At 37.9% G+C, this 13,482-nt stretch overlaps 1 protein-coding gene across 2 annotated transcripts in view; it reads right to left on the reverse strand.

Annotated features, from left to right (window-relative positions):
* LOC112238634 (thrombospondin-type laminin G domain and EAR repeat-containing protein-like) overlaps nt 1-13,482 on the reverse strand; it is a 66,200-nt gene that overhangs the window by 28,206 nt on the left and 24,512 nt on the right. The window lies entirely within an intron of this gene.

Consider the following 13,482-nt stretch of genomic DNA (forward strand, 5'->3'; position numbering starts at 1 on the left):
TAACAGGGAGGTTAGCATTTTATATCATACCCCAAGACATGCTAACCTCTCACCATTACAATAACAAGGGAGGTTAGCATTTTATATCATACCCCCAAGACATGCTAACCTCTCACCATTACAATAACAGGGGAGGTTAGCATTTTATATCATACCCCAGAGACATGCTAACCTCTCACCATTACAATAACAGGGGAGGTTAGCATTTTATATCATACCCCCAAGACATGCTAACCTCTCACCATTACAATAACAGGGGAGGTTAGCATTTTATATCATACCCCCAAGACATGCTAACCTCTCACCATTACAATAACAGGGGAGGTTAGCATTTTATATACTACCCCAGAGACATGCTAATCTCTCACCATTACAATAACAGGGGAGATTAGCATTTTATATCATACCCCCAAGACATGCTAACCTCTCACCATTACAATAACAGGGGAGATTAGCATTTTATATCATACCCCCAAGACATGCTAACCTCTCACCATTACAATAACAGGGGAGGTTAGCATTTTATATACTACCCCCAAGACATGCTAATCTCTCACCATTACAATAACAGGGGAGATTAGCATTTTATATCATACCCCAAGACATGCTAACCTCTCACCATTACAATAACAGGGAGGTTAGCATTTTATATCATACCCCCCAAGACATGCTACGCTCTCACCATTACAATAACAGGGGAGATTAGCATTTTATATCATACCCCCAAGACATGCTAATCTCTCACCATTACAATAACAGGGAGATTAGCATTTTATATCATACCCCCAAGACATGCTACGCTCTCACCATTACAATAACAGGGGAGGTTAGCATTTTATATCATACCCCCAAGACATGCTAACCTCTCACCATTACAATAACAGGGGAGGTTAGCATTTTATATCATACCCCAAGACATGCTAACCTCTCACCATTACAATAGCAGGGGAGGTTAGCATTTTATATACTACCCCCAAGACATGCTAATCTCTCACCATTACAATAACAGGGAGATTAGCATTTTATATCATACCCCAAGACAGGCTAATCTCTCACCATTACAATAACAGGGAGATTAGCATTTTATATCATACCCCAAGACATGCTAACCTCTCACCATTACAATAACAGGGAGGTTAGCATTTTATATCATACCCCCAAGACATGCTAACCTCTCACCATTACAATAACGGGAGGTTAGCATTTTATATCATACCCCCAAGACATGCTAATCTCTCACCATTACAATAACAGGGGAGGTTAGCATTTTATATCATACCCCCAAGACATGCTAATCTCTCACCATTACAATAACAGGGGAGATTAGCATTTTATATCATACCCCCCAAGACATGCTAACCTCTCACCATTACAATAACAGGGGAGGTTAGCATTTTATATCATACCCCCAAGACATGCTAACCTCTCACCATTACAATAACAGGGGAGGTTAGCATTTTATATCATACCCCCAAGACATGCTAACCTCTCACCATTACAATAACAGGGGAGGTTAGCATTTTATATCATACCCCCAAGACATGCTAACCTCTCACCATTACAATAACAGGGAGGTTAGCATTTTATATACTACCCCCAAGACATGCTAATCTCTCACCATTACAATAACAGGGGAGATTAGCATTTTATATCATACCCCCAAGACATGCTACGCTCTCACCATTACAATAACAGGGGAGGTTAGCATTTTATATCATACCCCCAAGACATGCTAACCTCTCACCATTACAATAGCAGGGGAGGTTAGCATTTTATATACTACCCCCAAGACATGCTAATCTCTCACCATTACAATAACAGGGGAGATTAGCATTTTATATCATACCCCCAAGACAGGCTAACCTCTCACCATTACAATAACAAGGGAGGTTAGCATTTTATATCATACCCCCAAGACATGCTAACCTCTCACCACTACAATAACAAGGGAGGTTAGCATTTTATATCATACCCCCAAGACATGCTAACCTCTCACCATTACAATAACAAGGGAGGTTAGCATTTTATATCATACCCCCAAGACATGCTAACCTCTCACCATTACAATAACAGGGGAGGTTAGCATTTTATATCATACCCCCAAGACATGCTAACCTCTCACCACTACAATAACAAGGGAGGTTAGCATTTTATATCATACCCCCAAGACATGCTAACCTCTCACCATTACAATAACAGGGGAGGTTAGCATTTTATATCATACCCCCAAGACATGCTAAGCTCTCACCATTACATTAACAGGGGAGGTTAGCATTTTATATCATACCCCCAAGATATGCTAACCTCTCACCATTACAATAACAGGGGAGGTTAGCATTTTATATCATACCCCCAAGACATGCTAACCTCTCACCATTACATTAACAGTGGAGGTTAGCATTTTATATCATACCCCCAAGACATGCTACGCTCTCACCATTACAATAACAGGATAGGTTAGCGTTATATTTCATACCCCCAAGACATGCTAACCTCTCACCACTACAATAACAAGGGAGGTTAGCATTTTATATCATACCCCAAGACATGCTAACCTCTCACCATTACAATAACAAGGGAGGTTAGCATTTTATATACTACCCCCAAGACATGCTAATCTCTCACCATTACAATAACAGGGAGATTAGCATTTTATATCATACCCCCAAGACATGCTACGCTCTCACCATTACAATAACAGGGGAGGTTAGCATTTTATATCATACCCCCAAGACATGCTAACCTCTCACCATTACAATAGCAGGGGAGGTTAGCATTTTATATACTACCCCCAAGACATGCTAACCTCTCACCACTACAATAACAAGGGAGGTTAGCATTTTATATCATACCCCAAGACATGCTAACCTCTCACCATTACAATAACAAGGGAGGTTAGCATTTTATATCATACCCCCAAGACATGCTAACCTCTCACCATTACAATAACAGGGGAGATTAGCATTTTATATCATACCCCCAAGACATGCTAACCTCTCACCACTACAATAACAAGGAGGTTAGCATTTTATATCATACCCCAAGACATGCTAACCTCTCACCATTACAATAACAGGGAGGTTAGCATTTTATATCATACTCCCCAAGACATGCTAACCTCTCACCATTACATTAACAGGGAGGTTAGCATTTTATATCATACCCCCAAGATATGCTAACCTCTCACCATTACAATAACAGGGAGGTTAGCATTTTATATCATACCCCCAAGACATGCTAACCTCTCACCATTACATTAACAGTGGAGGTTAGCATTTTATATCATACCCCCAAGACATGCTACGCTCTCACCATTACAATAACAGGATAGGTTAGCGTTATATTTCATACCCCCAAGACATGCTAACCTCTCACCACTACAATAACAAGGGAGGTTAGCATTTTATATCATACCCCAAGACATGCTAACCTCTCACCATTACAATAACAAGGGAGGTTAGCATTTTATATCATACCCCAAGACATGCTAACCTCTCACCATTACAATAACAGGGGAGATTAGCATTTTATATCATACCCCCAAGACATGCTAACCTCTCACCACTACAATAACAAGGGAGGTTAGCATTTTATATCATACCCCCAAGATATGCTAACCTCTCACCATTACAATAACAGGGGAGATTAGCATTTTATATCATACCCCCAAGACATGCTAACCTCTCACCATTACAATAACAGGGGAGGTTAGCATTTTATATACTACCCCCAAGACATGCTACGCTCTCACCATTACAATAACAGGATAGGTTAGCGTTATATTTCATACCCCCAAGACATGCTAACCTCTCACCACTACAATAACAGGGGAGGTTAGCATTTTATATCATACCCCCAAGACATGCTAACCTCTCACCATTACAATAACAGGGGAGGTTAGCATTTTATATCATACCCCCAAGACATGCTAACCTCTCACCATTACAATAACAGGGGAGGTTAGCATTTTATATCATACCCCCAAGACATGCTAACCTCTCACCATTACAATAACAGGGGAGATTAGCATTTTATATCATACCCCCAAGACATGCTAACCTCTCACCATTACAATAACAGGGGAGATTAGCATTTTATATCATACCCCCAAGACAGGCTAACCTCTCACCATTACAATAACAAGGGAGGTTAGCATTTTATATCATACCCCCAAGACATGCTAACCTCTCACCACTACAATAACAAGGGAGGTTAGCATTTTATATCATACCCCAAGACATGCTAACCTCTCACCATTACAATAACAAGGGAGGTTAGCATTTTATATCATACCCCCAAGACATGCTAACCTCTCACCACTACAATAACAAGGGAGGTTAGCATTTTATATCATACCCCCAAGACATGCTAACCTCTCACCATTACAATAACAAGGGAGGTTAGCATTTTATATCATACCCCAAGACATGCTAACCTCTCACCATTACAATAACAGGAGAGGTTAGCATTTTATATCATACTCCCAAGACATGCTAACCTCTCACCATTACAATAACAGGGAGATTAGCATTTTATATCATACCCCAAGACATGCTAACCTCTCACCATTACATTAACAGGATAGGTTAGCGTTATATTTCATACCCCCAAGACATGCTAACCTCTCACCACTACAATAACAAGGGAGGTTAGCATTTTATATCATACCCCCAAGACATGCTAACCTCTCACCATTACAATAACAAGGGAGGTTAGCATTTTATATCATACCCCAAGACATGCTAACCTCTCACCACTACAATAACAGGGAGGTTAGCATTTTATATCATACCCCCAAGACATGCTAACCTCTCACCATTACAATAACAGGGAGATTAGCATTTTATATCATACCAAGACATGCTAACCTCTCACCATTACAATAACAGGGGAGGTTAGCATTTTATATCATACCCCAAGACATGCTAACCTCTCACCATTACAATAACAGGGAGATTAGCATTTTATATCATACCCCAAGACATGCTAACCTCTCACCATTACAATAACAGGGAGATTAGCATTTTATATCATACCCCCAAAACAGGCTAACCTCTCACCATTACAATAACAAGGGAGGTTAGCATTTTATATCATATCCCCAAGACATGCTAACCTCTCACCACTACAATAACAAGGGAGGTTAGCATTTTATATCATACCCCAAGACAGGCTAACCTCTCACCATTACAATAACAAGGGAGGTTAGCATTTTATATCATACCCCCAAGACATGCTAACCTCTCACCACTACAATAACAAGGGAGGTTAGCATTTTATATCATACCCCCAAGACATGCTAACCTCTCACCATTACAATAACAAGGGAGGTTAGCATTTTATATCATACCCCCAAGACATGCTACGCTCTCACCATTACAATAACAGGGGAGGTTAGCATTTTATATCATACCCCCAAGACATGCTAACCTCTCACCATTACAATAGCAGGGGAGGTTAGCATTTTATATCAAGACATGCTAACCTCTCACCATTACAATAACAGGGAGGTTAGCATTTTATATCATACCCCCAAGACATGCTAACCTCTCACCATTACATTAACAGGGGAGGTTAGCATTTTATATCATACCCCCAAGACATGCTAACCTCTCACCACTACAATAACAGGGGAGGTTAGCATTTTATATCATACCCCCAAGACATGCTAACCTCTCACCACTACAATAACAAGGGAGGTTAGCATTTTATATCATACCCCCAAGACATGCTAACCTCTCACCATTACAATAACAGGGGAGGTTAGCATTTTATATCATACTCCCAAGACATGCTAACCTCTCACCATTACATTAACAGGGGAGGTTAGCAGTTTAGGGGGTAGGACATTCATGCCTCTAACGTTCTCAATCATCATTATTCACAATTCATTCAGAATTATCCGTAACCATGGTAGCATCCACATTCATGTAGAAGTGTTTAGAAATATATAATATTCTTATTTACACTAAAAGTGACTCCAAAATGGGACAATACATTATTTACCATTCATTGCAATTGGGCCAAAATAATCTAAAACACAACCAAAACAAACAAGCAAATGCATCCAACAAAGTTTGTAGAGTCACAAGCTTGATGTCGTCATTGCATGCTATGAATATGGAACCACATACTAAACTTTTTACGGCTTTAATACACATAAGTGAATTTGTCCAAATACTTTTGGCCTCCTAAAATGGGGGACGACGACGACAATAATGTACAAAAAAGTGCTGTAATTTCTAAACGGAAAATAACCTCATCTGAGAGCTGACGTCTACATTTATCTATGGTATCAGTCTATGGTATCAGTCTACATTTATCTATGGTATCAGTCTATGGTATCAGTCTACATTTATCTATGGTATCAGTCTACATTTATCTATGGTATCAGTCTACATTTATCTATGGTATCAGTCTACATTTATCTATGGTATCAGTCTACATTTATCTATGGTATCAGTCTACATTTATCTATGGTATCAGTCTACATTTATCTATGGTATCAGTCTACATTTATCTATGGTATCAGTCTACATTTATCTATGGTATCAGTCTACATTTAACATCATAGTCATGGTATCAGTCTACATTTATCTATGGTATCAGTCTACATTTAACATCATAGTCATGGTATCAGTCTATGGTATCAGTCTACATTTAACATCAGAGTCACGGTATCAGTCTACATTTATCTATGGTATCAGTCTATGGTATTAGTCTACATTTAACATCAGAGTCACGGTATCAGTCTACATTTATCTATGGTATCAGTCTACATTTAACATCAGAGTCACGGTATCAGTCTACATTTTAACATCATAGTCATGGTATCAGTCTATGGTATCAGTCTACATTTAACATCATAGTCATGGTATCAGTCTACATTTAACATCATAGTCATGGTATCAGTCTACATTTAACATCAGAGTCACGGTATCAGTCTACATTTATCTATGGTATCAGTCTATGGTATTAGTCTACATTTAACATCAGAGTCACGGTATCAGTCTACATTTATCTATGGTATCAGTCTACATTTAACATCAGAGTCACGGTATCAGTCTACATTTTAACATCATAGTCATGGTATCAGTCTATGGTATCAGTCTATGGTATTAGTCTACATTTAACATCAGAGTCACGGTATCAGTCTACATTTATCTATGGTATCAGTCTATGGTATTAGTCTACATTTAACATCAGAGTCACGGTATCAGTCTACATTTATCTATGGTATCAGTCTACATTTAACATCAGAGTCACGGTATCAGTCTACATTTTAACATCATAGTCATGGTATCAGTCTATGGTATCAGTCTACATTTAACATCATAGTCATGGTATCAGTCTACATTTAACATCATAGTCATGGTATCAGTCTATGGTATCAGTCTACATTTATCTATGGTATCAGTCTACATTTAACATCATAGTCACGGTATCAGTCTATGGTATCAGTCTACATTTATCTATGGTATCAGTCTACATTTAACATCATAGTCACGGTATCAGTCTATGGTATCAGTCTACATTTATCTATGGTATCAGTCTACATTTTAACATCATAGTCATGGTATCAGTCTACATTTTAACATCATAGTCATGGTATCAGTCTACATTTATCTATGGTATCAGTCTACATTTTAACATCATAGTCATGGTATCAGTCTACATTTTAACATCATAGTCATGGTATCAGTCTACATTTTAACATCATAGTCACGGTATCAGTCTATGGTATCAGTCTACATTTTAACATCATAGTCATGGTATCAGTCTACATTTTAACATCATAGTCATGGTATCAGTCTATGGTATCAGTCTACATTTTAACATCATAGTCATGGTATCAGTCTACATTTTAACATCATAGTCATGGTATCAGTCTACATTTTAACATCATAGTCATGGTATCAGTCTACATTTTAACATCATAGTCACGGTATCAGTCTACATTTTAACATCATAGTCATGGTATCAGTCTACATTTTAACATCATAGTCATGGTATCAGTCTACATTTTGACATCATAGTCATGGTATCAGTCTACATTTTAACATCATCGTCATGGTATCAGTCTACATTTTAACATCATAGTCACGGCATCAGTCTACATTGTAACATCATAGTCATGGTATCAGTCTACATTGTAACATCATAGTCATGGTATCAGACTACATTTTAACATCATAGTCATGGTATCAGTCTACATTTTAACATCATAGTCATGGTATCAGTCTGCATTTTAACATCATACTCATGGTATCAGTCTATGGTATCAGTCTACATTTTAACATCATAGTCATGGTATCAGTCAACATTGTAACATCATAGTCATGGTATCAGTCTACATTTTAACATCATAGTCATGGTATCAGTCTACATTTTAACATCATAGTCATGGTATCAGTCTACATTTTAACATCATAGTCATGGTATCAGTCTACATTTTAACATCATAGTCATGGTATCAGTCTACATTTTAACATCATAGTCATGGTATCAGTCTACATTTTAACATCATAGTCATGGTATCAGTCTACATTTTAACATCATAGTCATGGTATCAGTCTACATTTTAACATCAGAGTCATGGTATCAGTCTACATTTTAACATCAGAGTCATGGTATCAGTCTACATTTTAACATCATAGTCATTGTATCAGTCTACATTTTAACATCATAGTCACGGCATCAGTCTACATTGTAACATCATAGTCATGGTATCAGTCTACATTTTAACATCAGAGTCATGGTATCAGTCTACATTTTAACATCATAGTCATGGTATCAGTCTACATTTTAACATCATAGTCATGGTATCAGTCTGCATTTTAACATCATAGTCATGGTATCAGTCTATGGTATCAGTCTACATTTTAACATCATAGTCATGGTATCAGTCTACATTGTAACATCATAGTCATGGTATCAGTCTACATTTTAACATCATAGTCATGGTATCAGTCTACATTTTAACATCATAGTCATGGTATCAGTCTACATTTTAACATCATAGTCACGGCATCAGTCTACATTTTAACATCATAGTCATGGTATCAGTCTACATTGTAACATCATAGTCATGGTATCAGTCTACATTTTAACATCATAGTCATGGTATCAGTCTACATTTTAACATCATAGTCATGGTATCAGTCTGCATTTTAACATCATAGTCATGGTATCAGTCTATGGTATCAGTCTACATTTTAACATCATAGTCATGGTATCAGTCTACATTTTAACATCATAGTCATGGTATCAGTCTACATTTTAACATCATAGTCATGGTATCAGTCTACATTTTAACATCATAGTCATGGTATCAGTCTACATTTTAACATCATAGTCACGGCATCAGTCTACATTTTAACATCATAGTCATGGTATCAGTCTACATTGTAACATCATAGTCATGGTATCAGTCTACATTTTAACATCATACTCATGGTATCAGTCTACATTTTAACATCATACTCATGGTATCAGTCTACATTTTAACATCATACTCATGGTATCAGTCTATGGTATCAGTCTACATTTTAACATCATAGTCATGGTATCAGTCTGCATTTTAACATCATAGTCATGGTATCAGTCTATGGTATCAGTCTACATTTTAACATCATAGTCATGGTATCAGTCTACATTGTAACATCATAGTCATGGTATCAGTCTACATTTTAACATCATAGTCATGGTATCAGTCTACATTTTAACATCATAGTCATGGTATCAGTCTACATTTTAACATCATAGTCATGGTATCAGTCTACATTGTAATATCATAGTCATTGTATCAGTCTACATTTTAACATCATAGTCATGGTATCAGTCTACATTTTAACATCATAGTCATGGTATCAGTCTACATTTTAACATCATAGTCATGGTATCAGTCTACATTTTAACATCATAGTCATGGTATCAGTCTACATGTTAACATCATAGTCATGGTATCAGTCTAAATTTTAACATCATAGTCATGGTATCAGTCTGCATTTTAACATCATAGTCATGGTATCAGTCTACATTTTAACATCATAGTATCAGCCTACATTTGAACATCATAGTCATGGTATCAGTCTACATTTGAACATCATAGTCATGGTATCAGTCTACATTTGAACATCATAGTCATGGTATCAGTCTACATTTTAACATCGTAGTCATGGTATCAGTCTACATTTTAACATCATAGTCATGGTATCAGTCTACATTTTAACATCATAGTCATGGTATCAGTCTATGCTATCAGTCTACATTTTAACATCATAGTCATGGTATCAGTCTACATGTTAACATCATAGTCATGGTATCAGTCTATGGTATCAGTCTACATTTTAACGTCATGGTATCAGCCTACATTTTAACATCATAGTCATGGTATCAGTCTACATTTTAACATCATAGTCACGGCATCAGTCTACATTTTAACATCATAGTCATTGTATCAGTCTACATGTTAACATCATAGTCATGGTATCAGTCTATGGTATCAGTCTACATTTTAACATCATAGTCATTGTATCAGTCTACATTTTACATCATAGTCATGGTATCAGTCTACATTTTAACATCAGAGTCATGGTATCAGTCTACATTTTAACATCATAGTCATGGTATCAGTCTACATTTAACATCATAGTCATGGTATCAGTCTATGGTATCAGTCTACATGTTAACATCAGAGTCATGGTATCAGTCTACATTTTAACATCATAGTCATGGTATCAGTCTACATTTTAACATCATAGTCATGGTATCAGTCTACATTTTAACATCATAGTCATGGTATCAGTCTACATTTTAACATCATAGTCATGGTATCAGTCTACATTTTAACATCAGAGTCATGGTATCAGTCTACATTTTAACATCATAGTCATGGTATCAGTCTACATTTTAACATCATAGTCATGGTATCAGTCTATACTATCAGTCTACATTTTAACATCATACTCACGGTATCAGTCTATGGTATCAGTCTACATTTTAACATCATAGTCATGGTATCAGTCTACATTTTAACATCAGAGTCATGGTATCAGTCTACATTTTAACATCATAGTCATGGTATCAGTCTACATTTTAACATCATAGTCATGGTATCAGTCTACATTTTAACATCATAGTCATGGTATCAGTCTACATTTTAACATCATAGTATCAGTCTATGGTATCAGTCTACATTGTAACATCATAGTCATGGTATCAGTTTACATTTTAACATCATAGTCATTGTATCAGTCTACATTTTACATCATAGTCATGGTATCAGTCTACATTTTAACATCAGAGTCATGGTATCAGTCTACATTTTAACATCATAGTCATGGTATCAGTCTACATTTAACATCATAGTCATGGTATCAGTCTATGGTATCAGTCTACATTTTAACATCATAGTCATGGTATCATTTCAAATCCAAAGTGCTGTGGAGTACAGAGCCAAAACAACAACCAATGGGTCACTGTCCCATTACTGTTGGAGCTCCCTGTAACAGAACTGAATATAACACCATAGGTCCTATAATGTTACTGGTCGACCAACAACACCTCCTCACTTCTAGTGACATTTTAGGATGTTTAGCTGAAGCTGAATTTAAGCATTTATTTTCTTGTGTGGCCAAAACTCAACAGCGTGAGCCAATAGGCAGGGTTTATGCTTTGAGCCAATAGAAAGGGTATATGCTTTGAGCCAATAGGCAGGGTATATGCTTTGAGCCAATAGGCAGGGTATATGCTTTGAGCCAATAGAAAGGGTATATGCTTTGAGCCAATAGAAAGGGTATATGCTTTGAGCCAATAGAAAGGGTATATGCTTTGAGCCAATAGGCAGGGTTTATGCTTTGAGCCAATAGGCAGGGTATGTAATTTGAGCCAATAGGCAGGGTATATGCTTTGAGCCAATAGAAAGGGTATATGCTTTGAGCCAATAGGCAGGGTATATGCTTTGAGCCAATAGGCAGGGTTTATGCTTTGAGCCAATAGGCAGGGTATATGCTTTGAGCCAATAGGCAGGGTATATGCTTTGAGCCAATAGGCAGGGTATATGCTTTGAGCCAATAGGCAGGGTTTATGCTTTGAGCCAATAGGCAGGGTATATGCTTTGAGCCAATAGGCAGGGTATATGCTTTGAGCCAATAGGCAGGGTATATGCTTTGAGCCAATAGGCAGGGTATATGCTTTGAGCCAATAGGCAGGGTATATGCTTTGAGCCAATAGGCAGGGTATATGCTTTGAGCCAATAGGCAGGGTATATGCTTTGAGCCAATAGGCAGGGTTTATGCTTTGAGCCAATAGGTAGGGTATATGCTTTGAGCCAATAGAAAGGGTATATGCTTTGAGCCAATAGGCAGGGTATATGCTTTGAGCCAATAGGTAGGGTATATGCTTTGAGCCAATAGAAAGGGTATATGCTTTGAGCCAATAGGCAGGGTATATGCTTTGAGCCAATAGGCAGGGTATATGCTTTGAGCCAATAGGCAGGGTATATGCTTTGATTGAAACCAAATACAAGATAGTTGACCAGTTAACACCATGTGCTCTAATTCGATCAACAACAGTCATTCAAGAAGATTTAACTGGATATTCCATTTAAACAGATTGAGATCAATTGATTGGCATGTAGATGCAGTTATATATTATAACATATATTATAACTATATTTCACCGGTAAAACGTGAAGAATTATCATTCACAACTGACAGTGATTATCTTTATAAAATGTATTAGGTATTTCCTAACTTGGTGTTTGAGGCTATTAAAAATCAACATTGCGATTGGAGGATGCATGTTATGCATATTCTGTAATAATATTCAGTAGATTTACATCTGTTGTTACAAACTTTGATTGGGAAATGATGACGTAAGTTGAGATAAATAGGATATACTGCACCACATACTGTAACGGTACAATGTTAAAGTAAAATGTAAAACAACGGACTATCTAACTTCATACACAGGCTGTAGGCTTTCAGATTCTAGCTTTGTTGTTTAATTTTTTGTGTGTATTTGGATCAGATTATCTTGGATTTTGTCATTCCTGTGGCTCTTTGCATCCCGTATCTGTGTGCACACCCTTCCCTCCACCTCTAGACCCCTCCACCTCGCCTTCCCTCCACCTCTAGACCCTTCCACCTCTCCTTCCCTCCCCATCTAGACCCCTCCCCCTCTAGACCCCTCCTTCCCTCTACCTCTAGACCCCTCCCACTCTCCTTCCCTCCACCTCTAGACCCCTCCACCTCTAGACCCCTCCATCCCTCCTTCCCTCCCCCCCCTCTAGACTCCTCCACCTTTCCTTCCCTCCCCCCTCTAGACCCCTCCACCTCTCCTTCCCTCCACCCCTCTAGAACCCTCCTTCCCTCCACCCCTCCTTCCCTCCACCTCTCCTTCCCTCCACCCCTCCTTCCCTCCACCTTTAGACCCCTCCACCCCTCCACCTCTAGAACCCTCCTTCCCTCCACCTCTCCT

The sequence above is a fragment of the Oncorhynchus tshawytscha genome, linkage group LG26 (genome assembly GCF_018296145.1).
Source record: "Oncorhynchus tshawytscha isolate Ot180627B linkage group LG26, Otsh_v2.0, whole genome shotgun sequence".
NCBI classification, from domain to species: Eukaryota; Metazoa; Chordata; class Actinopteri; order Salmoniformes; family Salmonidae; genus Oncorhynchus; species Oncorhynchus tshawytscha.